Genomic DNA, 13,586 nt, shown 5'->3' with positions numbered 1-13,586 from the left:
GCTATGAGTCGGAACCGACTCCACAGCACATCACAACAACAACAACATCCCTACGACTGGGCTGTGAGAGGTGGAAGGAGTAACAAGCATGCCCACAGTCACTGGGAAATGGCAACAAGGAGCCCACCCTGGGGTTTGGTTGGAAAGACAGATACGCTAAAAAAAAAGTCTTGCAAAATAAACAAATCAATATTTTCTGTACCTCAACTGAAAGATATGCCTGACAAAACCAGATTTGTTTACAAAATAAACAAAATTATATTTTCTGCAACCCACTGAGTATTTCAGCTGAGAAGTATACCTGACAAAACCAGATAAAAGCAGGCTTATTCTGGTTGGAGCTCACTCTATAATCCCAACTCCCCTCAGCTCCCCAAAGCATCATGAGGCAATCCCAAAGAATTGTAGAATTCCAGAACGGTGAGTGGTGAGTGCTCTCTGACACGTGTTCAAGGCTGACAGGCTGCTCTGAGGGGGGCAGTGAGTAGCTTTCTCTCTGTGGAAACCTGTACAGATTTTCAGAGGAGGCTGGTAGGTGTGAACTGCAACTTTGTGATTAGCAATCCAGTGGTTATCCTACAGGACCCAAAGCAAAACCAGTGAAATTTATATATGTATATGTGTAAAGAGAAGTTCCCATAGAGAGGTGGGAGACTCCCAAGTCCGGATCAGAAAAACCAAGAATTTTTATGTCTTTTAGTTATAAATTGCTTAAATACTTCAGCATGTATCTTCTATAATCACCATCACATATAAGAAATTCAATGTTGATATGATATTATCTGATATACAGTCTAAATGCAGATGTCTTCAATTGCTCTCAAAATAGCTTTATAGCTTCCCCTCCCTTCTCCCACCCCTATCAGCCAAGATCTACCCAAGGACCACAGCTGCCATAGCTCTTTTAACCAATAACTGTCAAGTTGGCTCTTATTCATGGTGACCCCAAAGGTGTCAGTGTAGAACTGTGCTCCAAAATGTTCAATGACTATGATCTTTTGTAAAAAGATTGCGTGGCTTTTCTTCTGAGGCAACTCCACCTAGATCTGAATTGCCAACCTTTTCTGTTAGAAGCTGAGAGCATTAACCCTAATATCTTTTAATCTAGACTAGTACATCACCTTTTTTAAGTCTTAGTGACAATGACATTTTTGAGGAAAACAGGTCAATTACTTTGGGTAATATCCCCAAATTTATACCCATCTGATCATTTTTCATGATTAGATCCTGGTTAAGTATTTTTGGCAAGAACAATAGCAGAGATCATGTGTAGTGCCCACTACATCACAGCAAGGAGACATATTATCTTATTGTTGATGCTAAGTTTGAATATTTGTTAACAAGTGTGCAGTAATGGTTGCATTGTAAAAGTGCATTCCCTTCTTAACAAAGAAACGGTGGGGTGATACTTTTAGACCCTGTGAATACTGTTCTCTATCTTCCAATCAATGGTTCCAATATCAATGATGATCATTGCTTGAATCAAGTATTCCATTGATGATTAGAAAATGGTATTTTCAATTCTAGTATTCCCTCTGCATTTTATTTTTTGTGAAGCCCAGTTTATCAGAAGTGCTTTTAGTACATCAAAGAAATCTCTGCATAACCAAGCTCACCAAGATTTTTCCCTTTATCTTCCAGAAGTTTTGTAGTCTTAGGCTTTTCATTTAGGTCTATGTTCGTTTTGAGTAATTTTTGTGTACGATATGAGACAAGGATAGCAAACTTTTTCTTAAAGGTCCAGAGAGTAACTATTTTAGGTTTAATGAGCCATAAGTTCTCTGTCACAATGAATCAACTCTCCAGTGAAGGGCAAAAGCAGCTCTGTTACTATTAGCTGTTAGCTAGTGTGCCCTTGATTCTTGGAGACCCCAGGCACAACAGAATGAAATGCTGTCTATTCCTGTGCTAGCCACATACTTGCTTATGGATTGGACCATTGTCATCCGGATGGTTTTCACTGGCTGATTTTCACCGGACCTTCCTTCCTACTTCATTTTAGTCTGGAAGCTCCACTGACAGACAGGTAGTGGCTGCCCATGAAGTATACTGCTCCCCAAAGCAACCATAGACAATGCATAAATAAATGAGTGTAGTTGTGTTCCCAAAAAACCCTTATATACAAAAGCAGGCGGTGGGCTTCATTGGTCTCACAGTCCATAGTTTGGTCCAAATCCCCAGCCCCACCTTGTTAAGTTATGGCTTTGCCTTAGTGACATCACCTCAGGTAGGTACCTTGCAAGAGGATGCTAGTTTTTCTACCGCTTCACCCCTCCTTTTCCTTGGCACTTTCTGACCTGGTGTTGTCCTTAAGTGTCGTCCAGCTGGTTCCGACTCACAGTGAACTTATATAGGGTTTCTGAGGAGCAGCTGAAGAGTTTGAACCACCGACCTTGCGCTTCAAACAGATCTTTCGGTCCAGTGTTTGTCCTACAGCCTCACAGAAGGACCATATTCCTGTATGCCTCAGGGACTGAGTACAAACTCTGACTCAGGAGGAACTGGCTACATGCCAGAAGCTCAGGTAGACAAAGTGAGCTGTTAGGGCACATTCAACTTCATTCTCTCCACCTTCTTTAGACTGAAGAAAAAAGTCAAGGTTAGGTCAAATTCTGCCTCTAATAATGCATGGTTGTGATTGAGTCACTCGACTTTTTCCTTCCTCTGGTTCCCCATCTGTGAAACAAAGAAAAAGATAATAACAATCTCTTCTAACATTCTCAGTGTTACAGATTGAATAAGAATAGGACAACACATTTCTTACCCACCTGGTAAATTTGCTATCAGACAATTCTAAAACTGCCTGCTCGTTCAATAGCTTTTAAAGACTACTTTCTTCTTTTCTTTTTGAAAGCATGATGCAAGCAAGGTATTATGATGATTTTTCTCTTTTTAAGTAATTCTAGAAAGCAGCAGCAGGATTTCACAATCTGTCACTGTCCCTCGGTGCCCCAGCCTGTTGCCAGGGACGGAGATTATCCAGGCTTAGGGAAGGTCAGCCAGCCCCAGCACGCTCTCTCACACAGCGTGGCTTACTGTCCCCATCACAGATTCAGATTCAGAGACACAGAGACCCAGCAGGACCACTCCAAAGCCAAACAGAGTGATCGCTGAGGGGAGAAAACACCCTCAGCACCTCTCAGACTCCCAGCTAGCTACTCTAACCCACACCTACAGGACAATACAGCTCTCCAGCCTGAATGGCAGGCATGCTGCTGTCTGTCAGAATCCCGAAAGAGGGAAAGTCTTTGAGAACAGACACTTCATCTGCATGGCCCTGGGGGCTCTCCTTTGAATACTGCAGCGATGAAAGAGCAGATCTCCCAGACTCCTAGAGGAGCTGGTATGTGTTCAGCACAGACATAAAAACATTACAGACAGCTATAAATATATGCAAGACCTTGAGACCTAGAGATGTTTCTCATTCTGTACTAACCTCATAAAAGAACATCTGGATTTATAAAGAATGAGCTTATTAATTCTTTATTATTAAGGATACCTCACATTTTACATTGTTGTTGTTAAGTGCCATCGAGTGGGTTCTGACCCATAGCGACGCCGTATAAGGTTTCTGAGGAGTGGATGATGAGTTTGAACAGCCAACCTTGCAGTTCAAACTGACCTTGCTGTTCAATGCTTATCCTACACTGCCACACCAGGACTTTCCTAGTTTACATAAGGGTGTGTAATGGAAAAATGGGGATTTGTATCCTTCTCCATATCCTCATAATAAGCCATTAAGTGGGGGGAAGAACAGAGAGGTGAAGTTTTTTGTCTAAGGTGGTAGAGCTGGTGTAGAACATCCAGGTATGCTGACTCCAAGATTAGAGCCTCCCTGTTCAAGCCTCATCTGTGTTGAATGGAAAGGCTGTTTTCTTACCAGGTGGGAAGACTTAGTAGGAGGCATGGAAAGGCAGAAGAATAAGCCAAATGTGGTGTCAAAACAGTTGAATTTGCCCACCTAGTAATAAAGAAAAGGAGCCCTGGTGGTGCCATGGTTAAGCACTCAGTTGCTATTGAGCAGTTGGAACCCACCCAGTGATGTGTTCCAGTAAAGGTCACAACCAAGAAAATCCTATGGGGGCAGTTCTACTATGTCACGTGGGGTTGCTGTGAGTAGAAAATCAATTCGATGGCACCTAAAAACAAGCAGCTGTTAGGGTCACATCCCCCCAACTCCCCTCTTTTTACATGAAAACATTTCTCCTAACTTATGAAACGCATATTAGGAAGAAGCATTATTTTCTTTTCAGAAAGGGTTATCATAGAGAATGTGAACGGTAATCTCCCAGGGCATTTAAAATTAAGTTCAAACTATAAAAATTATATTAAACACAATTTAAGAAGACTTACCTCTATATTGCAAAAAATAAAATCCCAAATGTGGTGCCATCGAATCACTTCTGACTCACAGTGACCCCATGTGTGTCAGTGTAGAATTGTTCCATGAGGTTTTCAACGGCTATAAGCTTAGGGACAATGAATGAGGAAGACAGTAGAAGAATTGATGCATTTGAGTTATGGTGTTGGAGATGAATTTGAAAAGTATCATAGACTGTCAAAAGAACAACCAAATCTGTGTTAGAACAATACATCCAGGATGTTCCTTAGAAGCCAAAATGGCAGCAAAAGTTTGTCTCTTATACTTCGGAAATGCTATCAGGAGGGACCAGTCCCTAGCAAAGGATCTCATGCTTGGTAAAGTGGAAGGTCAGCAAAAAAGAGGAAGACCTCCAATAAAATGGGTTGGCACAGTGGCAGCAGCAATGGGCTTAAGTGTAAAGATGGTGAGGATGGTGTAGGGCTGGGCACTTTTGTTCTGTTGTGCACAGGATTACTCAGAGGTCTTGCTTCCATGGTACCACTCTGTGGATTTGAAGCTTTCTCTCAGTTAGTTGTTGTTAAGTGCCTTCGAGTCGGTTCCAACTCATAGTGACCCTGTATAGGGTTTCTGAGGAGTGGCTGGTGGGTTTGAACAGCCGACCTTGTGGTTAGCAATCCAGTGCTTATCCTACAGTGTCACACCAGGGCTTCTTTCAGTTAGTAGCAGAACTCCAGCCGTTTGTGCCACCCCACCCATTGGCTTCATGTCAATTCTGACACATGTCGACCCTGTAGGACAAAGTAGAACTACCCTATAGGGTTTCCAAGGCTGTAAATCTTTAGGGAAGCACATTGTCACATCTTTCTCCCACTGAATGGCTGGTTGTTTCGAACTACAGATCTTTTGGTTAGCAGCCAAGCACTTAACTGTGCCACCAGTGACCTCTGTATTGTAAAGTGAAGACTATATGATGTGCAGAAAGGCATTGCGGTCATTGGAGACAGGGTAAATGACTTTTGAAGAGTATAGGGGTGTCTGATTCTGATAAAGAGGTTGTGGACTCATCGTATGACTACGTGAGTGGGGAAGGAAGAGACTTTCACTACCAAAGCTGAAGTTCCTTGGTACTTGCCTTCCAAGAAGGCTCTTTGACTTTCCTAATGAAAAATTAATAGGCACTTACTTGCTGCTGCCTTTAATTACATTTGCTAGAGACGAGTGTCTGCCAAGCAGCGTGGCTCTGCCTGACTTCTGTGCTGGAATTGCTTTCAGTAAAACTCACATGATTTGGGAGGAGAAAGGGTGCCATTTTGACTGTGTAGATGAAGAGGCAGAAACATCCTGGGACTGCAACATGATGTATCAGATTTTCTGCTAATGGGCCCCCACCCATTAACATTTTCCTAACCGAGATGCTGAACCAACCATACCTCTTAAAGCACAGACCAGGATTCTAAACCCCTGGGAATCAAGGAGAACTTGAATGCGGGCCACCACTCTCTATACCAAGCCCAATCTAGAGGTGTAACAATCATGCGAATTCCACAAATGCAAACCATTCTTCTAACACGTATAGATGGTATTTGGATAACAATAAATTATTCATTAAAAAAGTTCATAAATTTATGATTGTTTCAGGACCCCTACTGGTGCAATGATTAACTACTGGGCAGCTAACCCAAAAGGCTGGTAGTTTGAATACACCCAGTGTCTCCTTTGGAGAAAGACTTAGCGATCTACTCCTGTAAAAAATTAAAAAGCAAACCCAAACCTTTAGACCCACTGCCCTTGAGTCAATTACAGCTCATGGTGTTTCTGAGACTATAAATCTTCACAGGAACAGACAGTCTTATTTTTCTCTTTCCAAGCAGCTGGTGGGTCTGAACCACAGCCCTTGTGGTTAGCAATCCAATGCTTAACCCACAGTACCACCAGGGCTTCTTCCTGTAAAGATTATAGCCTAGAAAACCCTGAGAGGTAGTTCTCATCTCTCACATGGGTTGCTATGAGTCGAAATGGACTTAAGGGTACCATAGGATAAGCACTGGGCTGTTAACCACAAGATCGGCAGTTCAAACCCATGACCTCCTCCTCAGAAATCTTATACAGGGTTGCTATGAGTCAGAACCAACTCAACAGCACTTAACAACGGCAACCAATAACACTGATAGCTTTTTACCATTATGTATTTTCTTAGTTTAAATATAGATCATATCCTTGGATTTTTTTTTTTTTTAATTCAGGAAAAGACAGAACTGAAACTAGGGTATTTTTTCTCTAACTCTGAGGCGGGGTTACTGGAGAGATGTGTTTCTTTGGAAACCCACTTTTTAATTTGTTAACAGCTTTCTTGAAATATAGTGTACATGCTCTAAAGTTCAGTCATTTAAAGTGATCGAATGGTTTTTAGAGTTGTGGAATTTTCACCATGATTTTATAATTTCTTTATTACTTCAAAATGAAGCTTTGTGTTCATAAGCAGTCACTCCTCACTGTCCCCAACCCTACTCCTCCTAGACAGTCACTATATTCTATCTTTATAGATTTACCTCTTCTGGACAATGATATAAATAAAATCATACAGTATGTGGTTGTTTAAAAAACTTTTTATTGTGAATTGGGTGAAGGTTTATAGACAAGATCATTAGCTTTATGTTCAGCAAGTTGTACACTTTGTTTCATCTCAATGATTACAATCCCCTCCCTGCAACAACAGTTTGCTCCCTGTGGCTCCCCATCTACATCTTATAGTTTACAAATGAACAAAGAAAAAATATTTGATGTACACATATAAGACAAAAATATATATTCATTTAAATGTCCAAAGGGCACATTCTGACAGCTAGCTTCCTGCCTGCAGGCACACAGTCTGATTTCTCAGTCCGTGGACCTAGAGTCCTCAGCTGCTCTGTCTCTCCAGGCCACAGCCTCTGCCACTGTCTGCTGCCGCAGCGTTTCTTGATAGGAGCTCACACTCCACTCATGCTCTTCCTTCTTGATGGTCCTTTGGGACCATCTTCTACAATTAAAGTTGTGATTATCATAATTAATCCTGCTAACAATTATTCACCATTGAGTCATAAAATCCTATCATCCTCTACCCTCTTTCATCAAATTCATCTGGAAGAGAGGGAAGCTAGCTATTCAGTGGGGGTTCTACCTTACTCCCATCATCCTGAAACTAAGCACACTCATGAAAGCTTGTAAGCCAGCACTTCATGCCTTTACAGCCCACCCCCATTTTTTGATAGCCAATGTCTAAATTTTTTTTGTCTCTTCCAACCCAGCTCTGGTAGCGTACTGGTTACAAATCGGGCTGCTAACCTCAAGGTCAGCAGTTCAAAACTACCAGCTGTTCCGTGGGAGAAAGATGAGGCTTTCTGCTCTCATAAAGATTTGCAGCCTTGGAAACCCTGTCAGGGTCACTATGAGTCGGAACCGACTCCATGGTACTTAACACCACCACCACCAACCAACCCAGTACACTGAGGAAAGAAGGTTGTTCCTTGATATGAAGAATTTTTCCACTCCAGTTGGGATTTTGAGTCACTGCATTCATAGGCAATAGTCTAGTTTGTCAAATTGTAGCAGTTTCCACTTATTTATGATATCAAACATCTTTATCTTCCCTGGTTGGAGTTCTGGTCAAGTAGCCATTCAAGCCAGGTTAAATGGGTACTAGCTGCAACTTTGGAAATTCACGCACATCTCCCTACACTTCAGATCAGCTGGCTGCTTCACAATCAGCCCTAGCCCTTAGAGGCTAGGTTAGTGCCCATGGGCTCAGGAGTTCCTAAACTTCTGACTAGGCCAGCTTTTCATGGTATGTGTTTTTATGTGCGTGTGATCTGGGTTCCAAAGTAATTTGGGAATGTTCTGAATTCACAACTCCAACCATCCTGTTTATACAACTTCTAGTCCTGGTGTGGTGCTGTAGAATAAGCACTGGATTGCTAACTGCAAGGTTGGGGGTTCAAACCCACCAGCCATTCCTTGGAAATCCTGTACAGGGTGTCTATGAGTCGAAACTGACTCAATGTCACTTAACAACAATGCATACTTTAGGAGGGAACCTTGGTGGATCAATGGTTAAGTGCTTGGCTACTAACTGAAAAGTTCAAGTCCCGAGTTCACCCAAAGGTGCCCTGGAAGAAACGCCTGGCAGTCTACTTCTGAAAAAGCAGTCATTGAAAACCGTATGGAGTACTGTTCTACTGTGACACACATGGGGCTGTCCCGAGTCAAAATGGACTGAACAGTAGCTGGTGGTGGTGAGTGAATTCACTATCTTTTGTTTGCTGTGTTCAGGAGACCCTCAGCATAAGCAGATTGGCTCATATCTACTGTGCTGTTCTCCAGCCCTTTCTGTAAATCCCTTACCTCCGATTCCTTGGAGGGACAAGAGGGGCAACAGGGGGAGACCCTGCTATCATGCTTCTTGGGCTTTCCCCACCCATCTGTGTCCAACAGTTTTCTGACTGAAGTGGGTAATCAGTTTATTCACGTTGAAAGAAATGACTCTCGGGGATGCTCCCAGACTTTTAATGGGGGGAAAAAGATTCAGGATCAAGTACAAGAAGGAAAGGAAAATCAAAAACAAGTACAGAGATGGAATGTGGGCATTAGAGTCCAAAGCTACAGATCAGGTGCTGCCCTAGTGATGTGACTCCAGGGACATTAGAGGACTCTGGACTGTTAAGGGTCTCCCACCTACCTCCAATGGCAATTCAAAGAACATATTAGTCACTCCCTTAGCTGGAGGCTTTAACCGCCTCCATTAAGATGCAAATGTCAACACCTGGGAGAGTGGCAGATAGGAGCTATTATCAGCCATTGCCACCTCAGCTCCAATTTGAGCTCTTTGAATTTTTCCTATTCCTGGAGGCCCACCCAGTGCTTCAGAGGTTTGGAGGTCAGGATAGGTACTCAACAGAAAAATCTAGGGCCCCGTTCCCCAGATGTCCAATTGCAAACTTCATTCTTGCAGAGGTCAAAAGTATGAGGGCTGCTGGTGCTCTTGGATCCTTCTTAAAGCCTGGGGGAGGAGGTTGCGGTGGAGAATGACTCCCAGGGACCTCAGCCATCTGTGTCCCAATTTCTTATTTATGACCTGCCCGCAAGATGCTCATTGCTCCATGCTGTGTGGTGCAGGGGGTTAAGCGGGTTAAGTCAGTTGGACTATTAACTGAAAGGCTGGCTGTTAAAACCCACCAGCCATTTCATGGAAGAAAGATGAAACTGTCTGTCCCTGCAGATTGTCCTGGAAACTCTCAGGGGTAGTTTCACTCTGTTCCATAGGCTCACTATAGTCCCGGGAAAGGTAGATCATTTCGTTTGAAGTGTGGGACTTGCTCTCAAGATGCAAATATCTAGAGGAGACTGACACACTTTGTGCCATCATCTCTACCTAATTGTGGGAGTAGGATGATCTTTCCAGCCTTAAGAGAACCCGTGGTTCTTGGAGTTCCCTCAATCCTGGTAAAGAACTCATTACAGAATCTGGCTTTCTTGGGTAAAACTGTGTGGTGAATAAAGTTCATTTCTGTCTCTCCGCCCACCCCCTGCAACCATCCCCTTCCATCCACAAGTCCTCCTCTCCTAATTCATGGCTTTATTTGCCTCAGGAAATACTCAGTGGCCAGGGATGCTCTTTCCATATTCTTCCTAACTAAGGCACATTTAAACAGCAAAGCATCTCTTCTCCTAGTGCCCTTGCATTGGCAGGGCATTAGTGGGGGAGGCCTGCTCATAAAACTCATTCACATTGACTTGCTAATCACTTGTGGTGTGGTGGGGTCTATTGAGACTTGTGAGGATCTCCATGCTATGGAGGAGAACTGTTTCATAGGACCTTTTTTTGGATGTAATCTTTATGGAAGCAGATTGATATGTCTTCCTTCTGTGGCACCACGGGGTAGTTTCGAACCACCAACCTTTATGTTGCTGGTAAGTGCTGTCAAGTTATTTCTGACCCATAGTGACCCTGTATAGGGTTTCCAGGGAGCAGCTAGTGAGCTTGAACCACCGACCTTGTGGCTCAAATGACTTCGCAGTCCAGCGCATTAGCCCACTGTGCGACACCAGGACTCTCAAACAAAAACCTACAGCACCCGGTATTCCCAGACGGTCTCCCATCCAAATACTAACCAGGCCCGACCCTGCTTAGCTTCCAAGATCAGATGAGATCAGGCGCTTTCAGGGTGGTATGGCTGTAGACAACCTTTATGTTAGCTAAATGCAAACTGTGTCACCCAGGGTCCATGTTGTACAATTACGCACAGAATTTAATTTTAGAATCTTTTCATCACCTACCCACCCAAAAATATTCCACCCGTTAGCAGTTACTCCCCACTCTTCCCTCTAGTTTCTATGTTTTTTTTTTTTTTTTTTTTTTTCATTCATTTTGTTGTTGTTGTTCTTGTGGTAAAATATATGAGAGGGTTTAAAAAAGTTCATGGGAAAACGGAATTACAAGCTAATGGTATTTTCCAGAAACTTTTTGAAGCTGTCTCAAACATACACCATTTTAACATTTTAAAATGTCCAATTTACTGACATTAAGTATACTCACAGTATGGTGTGACCATCACTATTATATATTTCCAAAACATTTTCTTCAGTAACTCCCTATTCCTCCCTTCTAGCAGCCCCTCTGCCCCTGGTAACTATTGTTGCACTTTCTGTCTCTATGAATTGTCTATTCCAGATAAGTGGATGCATTCATGTTTAAGAAAATGATTGTCAGCCCAAAGCATGACTATCTAAAGGGGGAATTTCTGCAGTGTGTGTGTGGTTTGGATTGTTGTTGTTAAGTGCCAGCAAGTCAGTTCTGACTCATAGTGACCCTGTGTGGGATTTCCAAAGAGCAGCTGATGAGTTTGAACCGCTGACTTTGCAGTTTAGTGCATTATCCCACAGCACCACACCAGGACTTGGTATCCACTTATAGAAATATTCAATCTAAAAGAAGACTAAAGAGTGAAGAGTACAGAAGTCTTGAAGGATAACTGAGGCATGGTAGAAAAAGGTTGGTGAAAGTAGATAGGGTGTTTGTCTACAGATGGTCTCCCAAAGGGTCCCTGTGTCCTGGCATCTGTAGCTACCTCAACTCTAACACACCAAGTACTCATTTCAGGGAGGTTTGAGGCTTGAGATGGTCCTTGGGTTAGTGTCCTATGTCATAACACCATGTGTACATCCTGGAATTTGTCCTGAAAACCTCTGCCCTTGTCTTTCTTGCTCTTCCTCTGCCCTAGAGAACTGGCTTACACAGAGATTGGTTCCTTGGTTTCCTCTTCAGCTTCCTGCTTTTCTCCCTGCAGCCAATGGCGCCATTCACCATTCCCATCATCAACACTTTGGGACCCAATCTACATCTGCTCTGCAATAGCTTTCTGGCTGTCTCCCAGGCTTTTATATTTTGCTTTCCCAAACTAGTTATAGAGTTTGCCTCCCAAAACATAATGGACCAGGACACTCCTGTCCTCAAATTCAGGGGCCTTAATTATCTTTAAACTGAAGCCCAACCTCATGGGATGGTGTTCATTATATCCCAGAAGGACCATTTATTTATCCAACAAGTTTCTACTGGCACCTTCTATGCACCAGGCACCAGAATGAATAAGACACCAACTCTGCCCTCAAGGAGTTCAGCAGACTGGGGAAGTCAGTTCTGTAAACAGGGCATGATAATACATTGTGACAAGTGCTATAATATAGTCAAAGGTGTGCTGGGAGCTGAGAAGGCGGGCACATGCCTAGTAAACCTATAGAAGAGGGGAAGAGGAGGGGGAGATTAGAGAGGGGTTTCATGGTAGTGGCCTGATTTTATCTGCTGGGCATTGAGGAAAAGGTAATCTAGGCACAGACGCAAAAAGCAGTGTAGGGTGATTGGAAGAAGGATACTTGGGGGAAGTTTCCAGATACCTTTAAGCCTGACAGGTAGTATGAGGCTGTTCTGTGGACAGTTTTCAGTGGCTTGTGACTTGATTAAATGTTGACAGAGAGGAGGACAGATTTGAGGGCAAGCAGTGGTAGATGGGAGAGTTGGCAATTATCCAGATAAGGAAAAGGGGGTGGGGGTGGGGGTACGGACGACATGAAGGAAGGTAGTAGTAGCAAAAAATTGTGGAAAAGGAGAGTGTGAAAAGACACGGAGGCACAGGAACTGGGACAGGACGACAGGAGAGAGAATATGACTTGAAGATCAGCAAGTTCAGGGAAGGTACATAAGGGAGGGGCAAGCTTCTTGGGAGATAGATGGGTTTAACTTTAGACAAATTGAACCTTTGGTGCTGATGGGTACCAAAGGTTCCAAGGGGAGCTCTACAGTGGACACGGGGGCATGTAGGCTTGGAACTGGGAAGGGAGACAAGAGCTGAAGACACAGATTTCAAATACCTTAAAGTAAAATCAATGTGTTTATCCTTTGACCTAGTAATTCTACTTCCAGAAATTTCTCCTAAGGTTATAATTAAGGATGCGTGTGAAGATTTAGCTACAAATATGCTCACTGTTTATAACAGAGAGTAGACACTTTTTATAAACTGTTATGAAAGTGAAAAGTGTCTAACAACAGAGCTTTGGTTAAATAGATTATGCTGTATCTATGCATTGGAATTCTATTCAGACAATAAAAAGGATATTGTCAATGGCTATTTATTGACATGGAAAAACATCCACAATATTTTGCTAAGTAGAAAGAGACAGACTGTAGAACTATTTGTAGAGTGACAGTCCCTCTTTTTGTTTAACAAAAAAATTAAGATACTAATAAAGGTGTTTTCTAAGTAGTATCATTTTGCTGCTGTTAAGTGCTGTCGAGTCTATTTCCATTCATAGCAAGCCTGTATAGGGTTTCCAAGGAGCAGTTGGTGGGTTTGAACTGCTGACCTTGGGATTAGTAGTCCAGTGTGCATCCTACAGATATGATTGTTGTTGTTAAGTACCATCGAGTTGGTTCCGACTCATAGCGACCCGGTATAGGGTTTCTAAGGAATGGCTGGTAGTGGTTATAAATTGGGCTGCTAACCTCAAGGTCGGCAGTTCAAAACTACCAGTGGTTCCGCGGGAGAAAGATGAGGCGTTCTGCTCCCATAAAGATTTACAGCCTCGGAAACCCTGTGCAGGGTCACTGTGAGTCGGAACCAACTCCATGGTACTTAACAACAACAACAACCATGTAGTCAAACCAACCTTGCGGTCGAGTGTTTATCCTACAGTACCACACCAGGACTCCACAGGTATGATTATGAATGTGTTT

Source organism: Chrysochloris asiatica, unplaced genomic scaffold, assembly GCF_000296735.1.
Source record: "Chrysochloris asiatica unplaced genomic scaffold, ChrAsi1.0 scaffold00130, whole genome shotgun sequence".
NCBI classification, from domain to species: Eukaryota; Metazoa; Chordata; class Mammalia; order Afrosoricida; family Chrysochloridae; genus Chrysochloris; species Chrysochloris asiatica.
Note: the sequence above shows the minus strand (reverse complement) of the source record.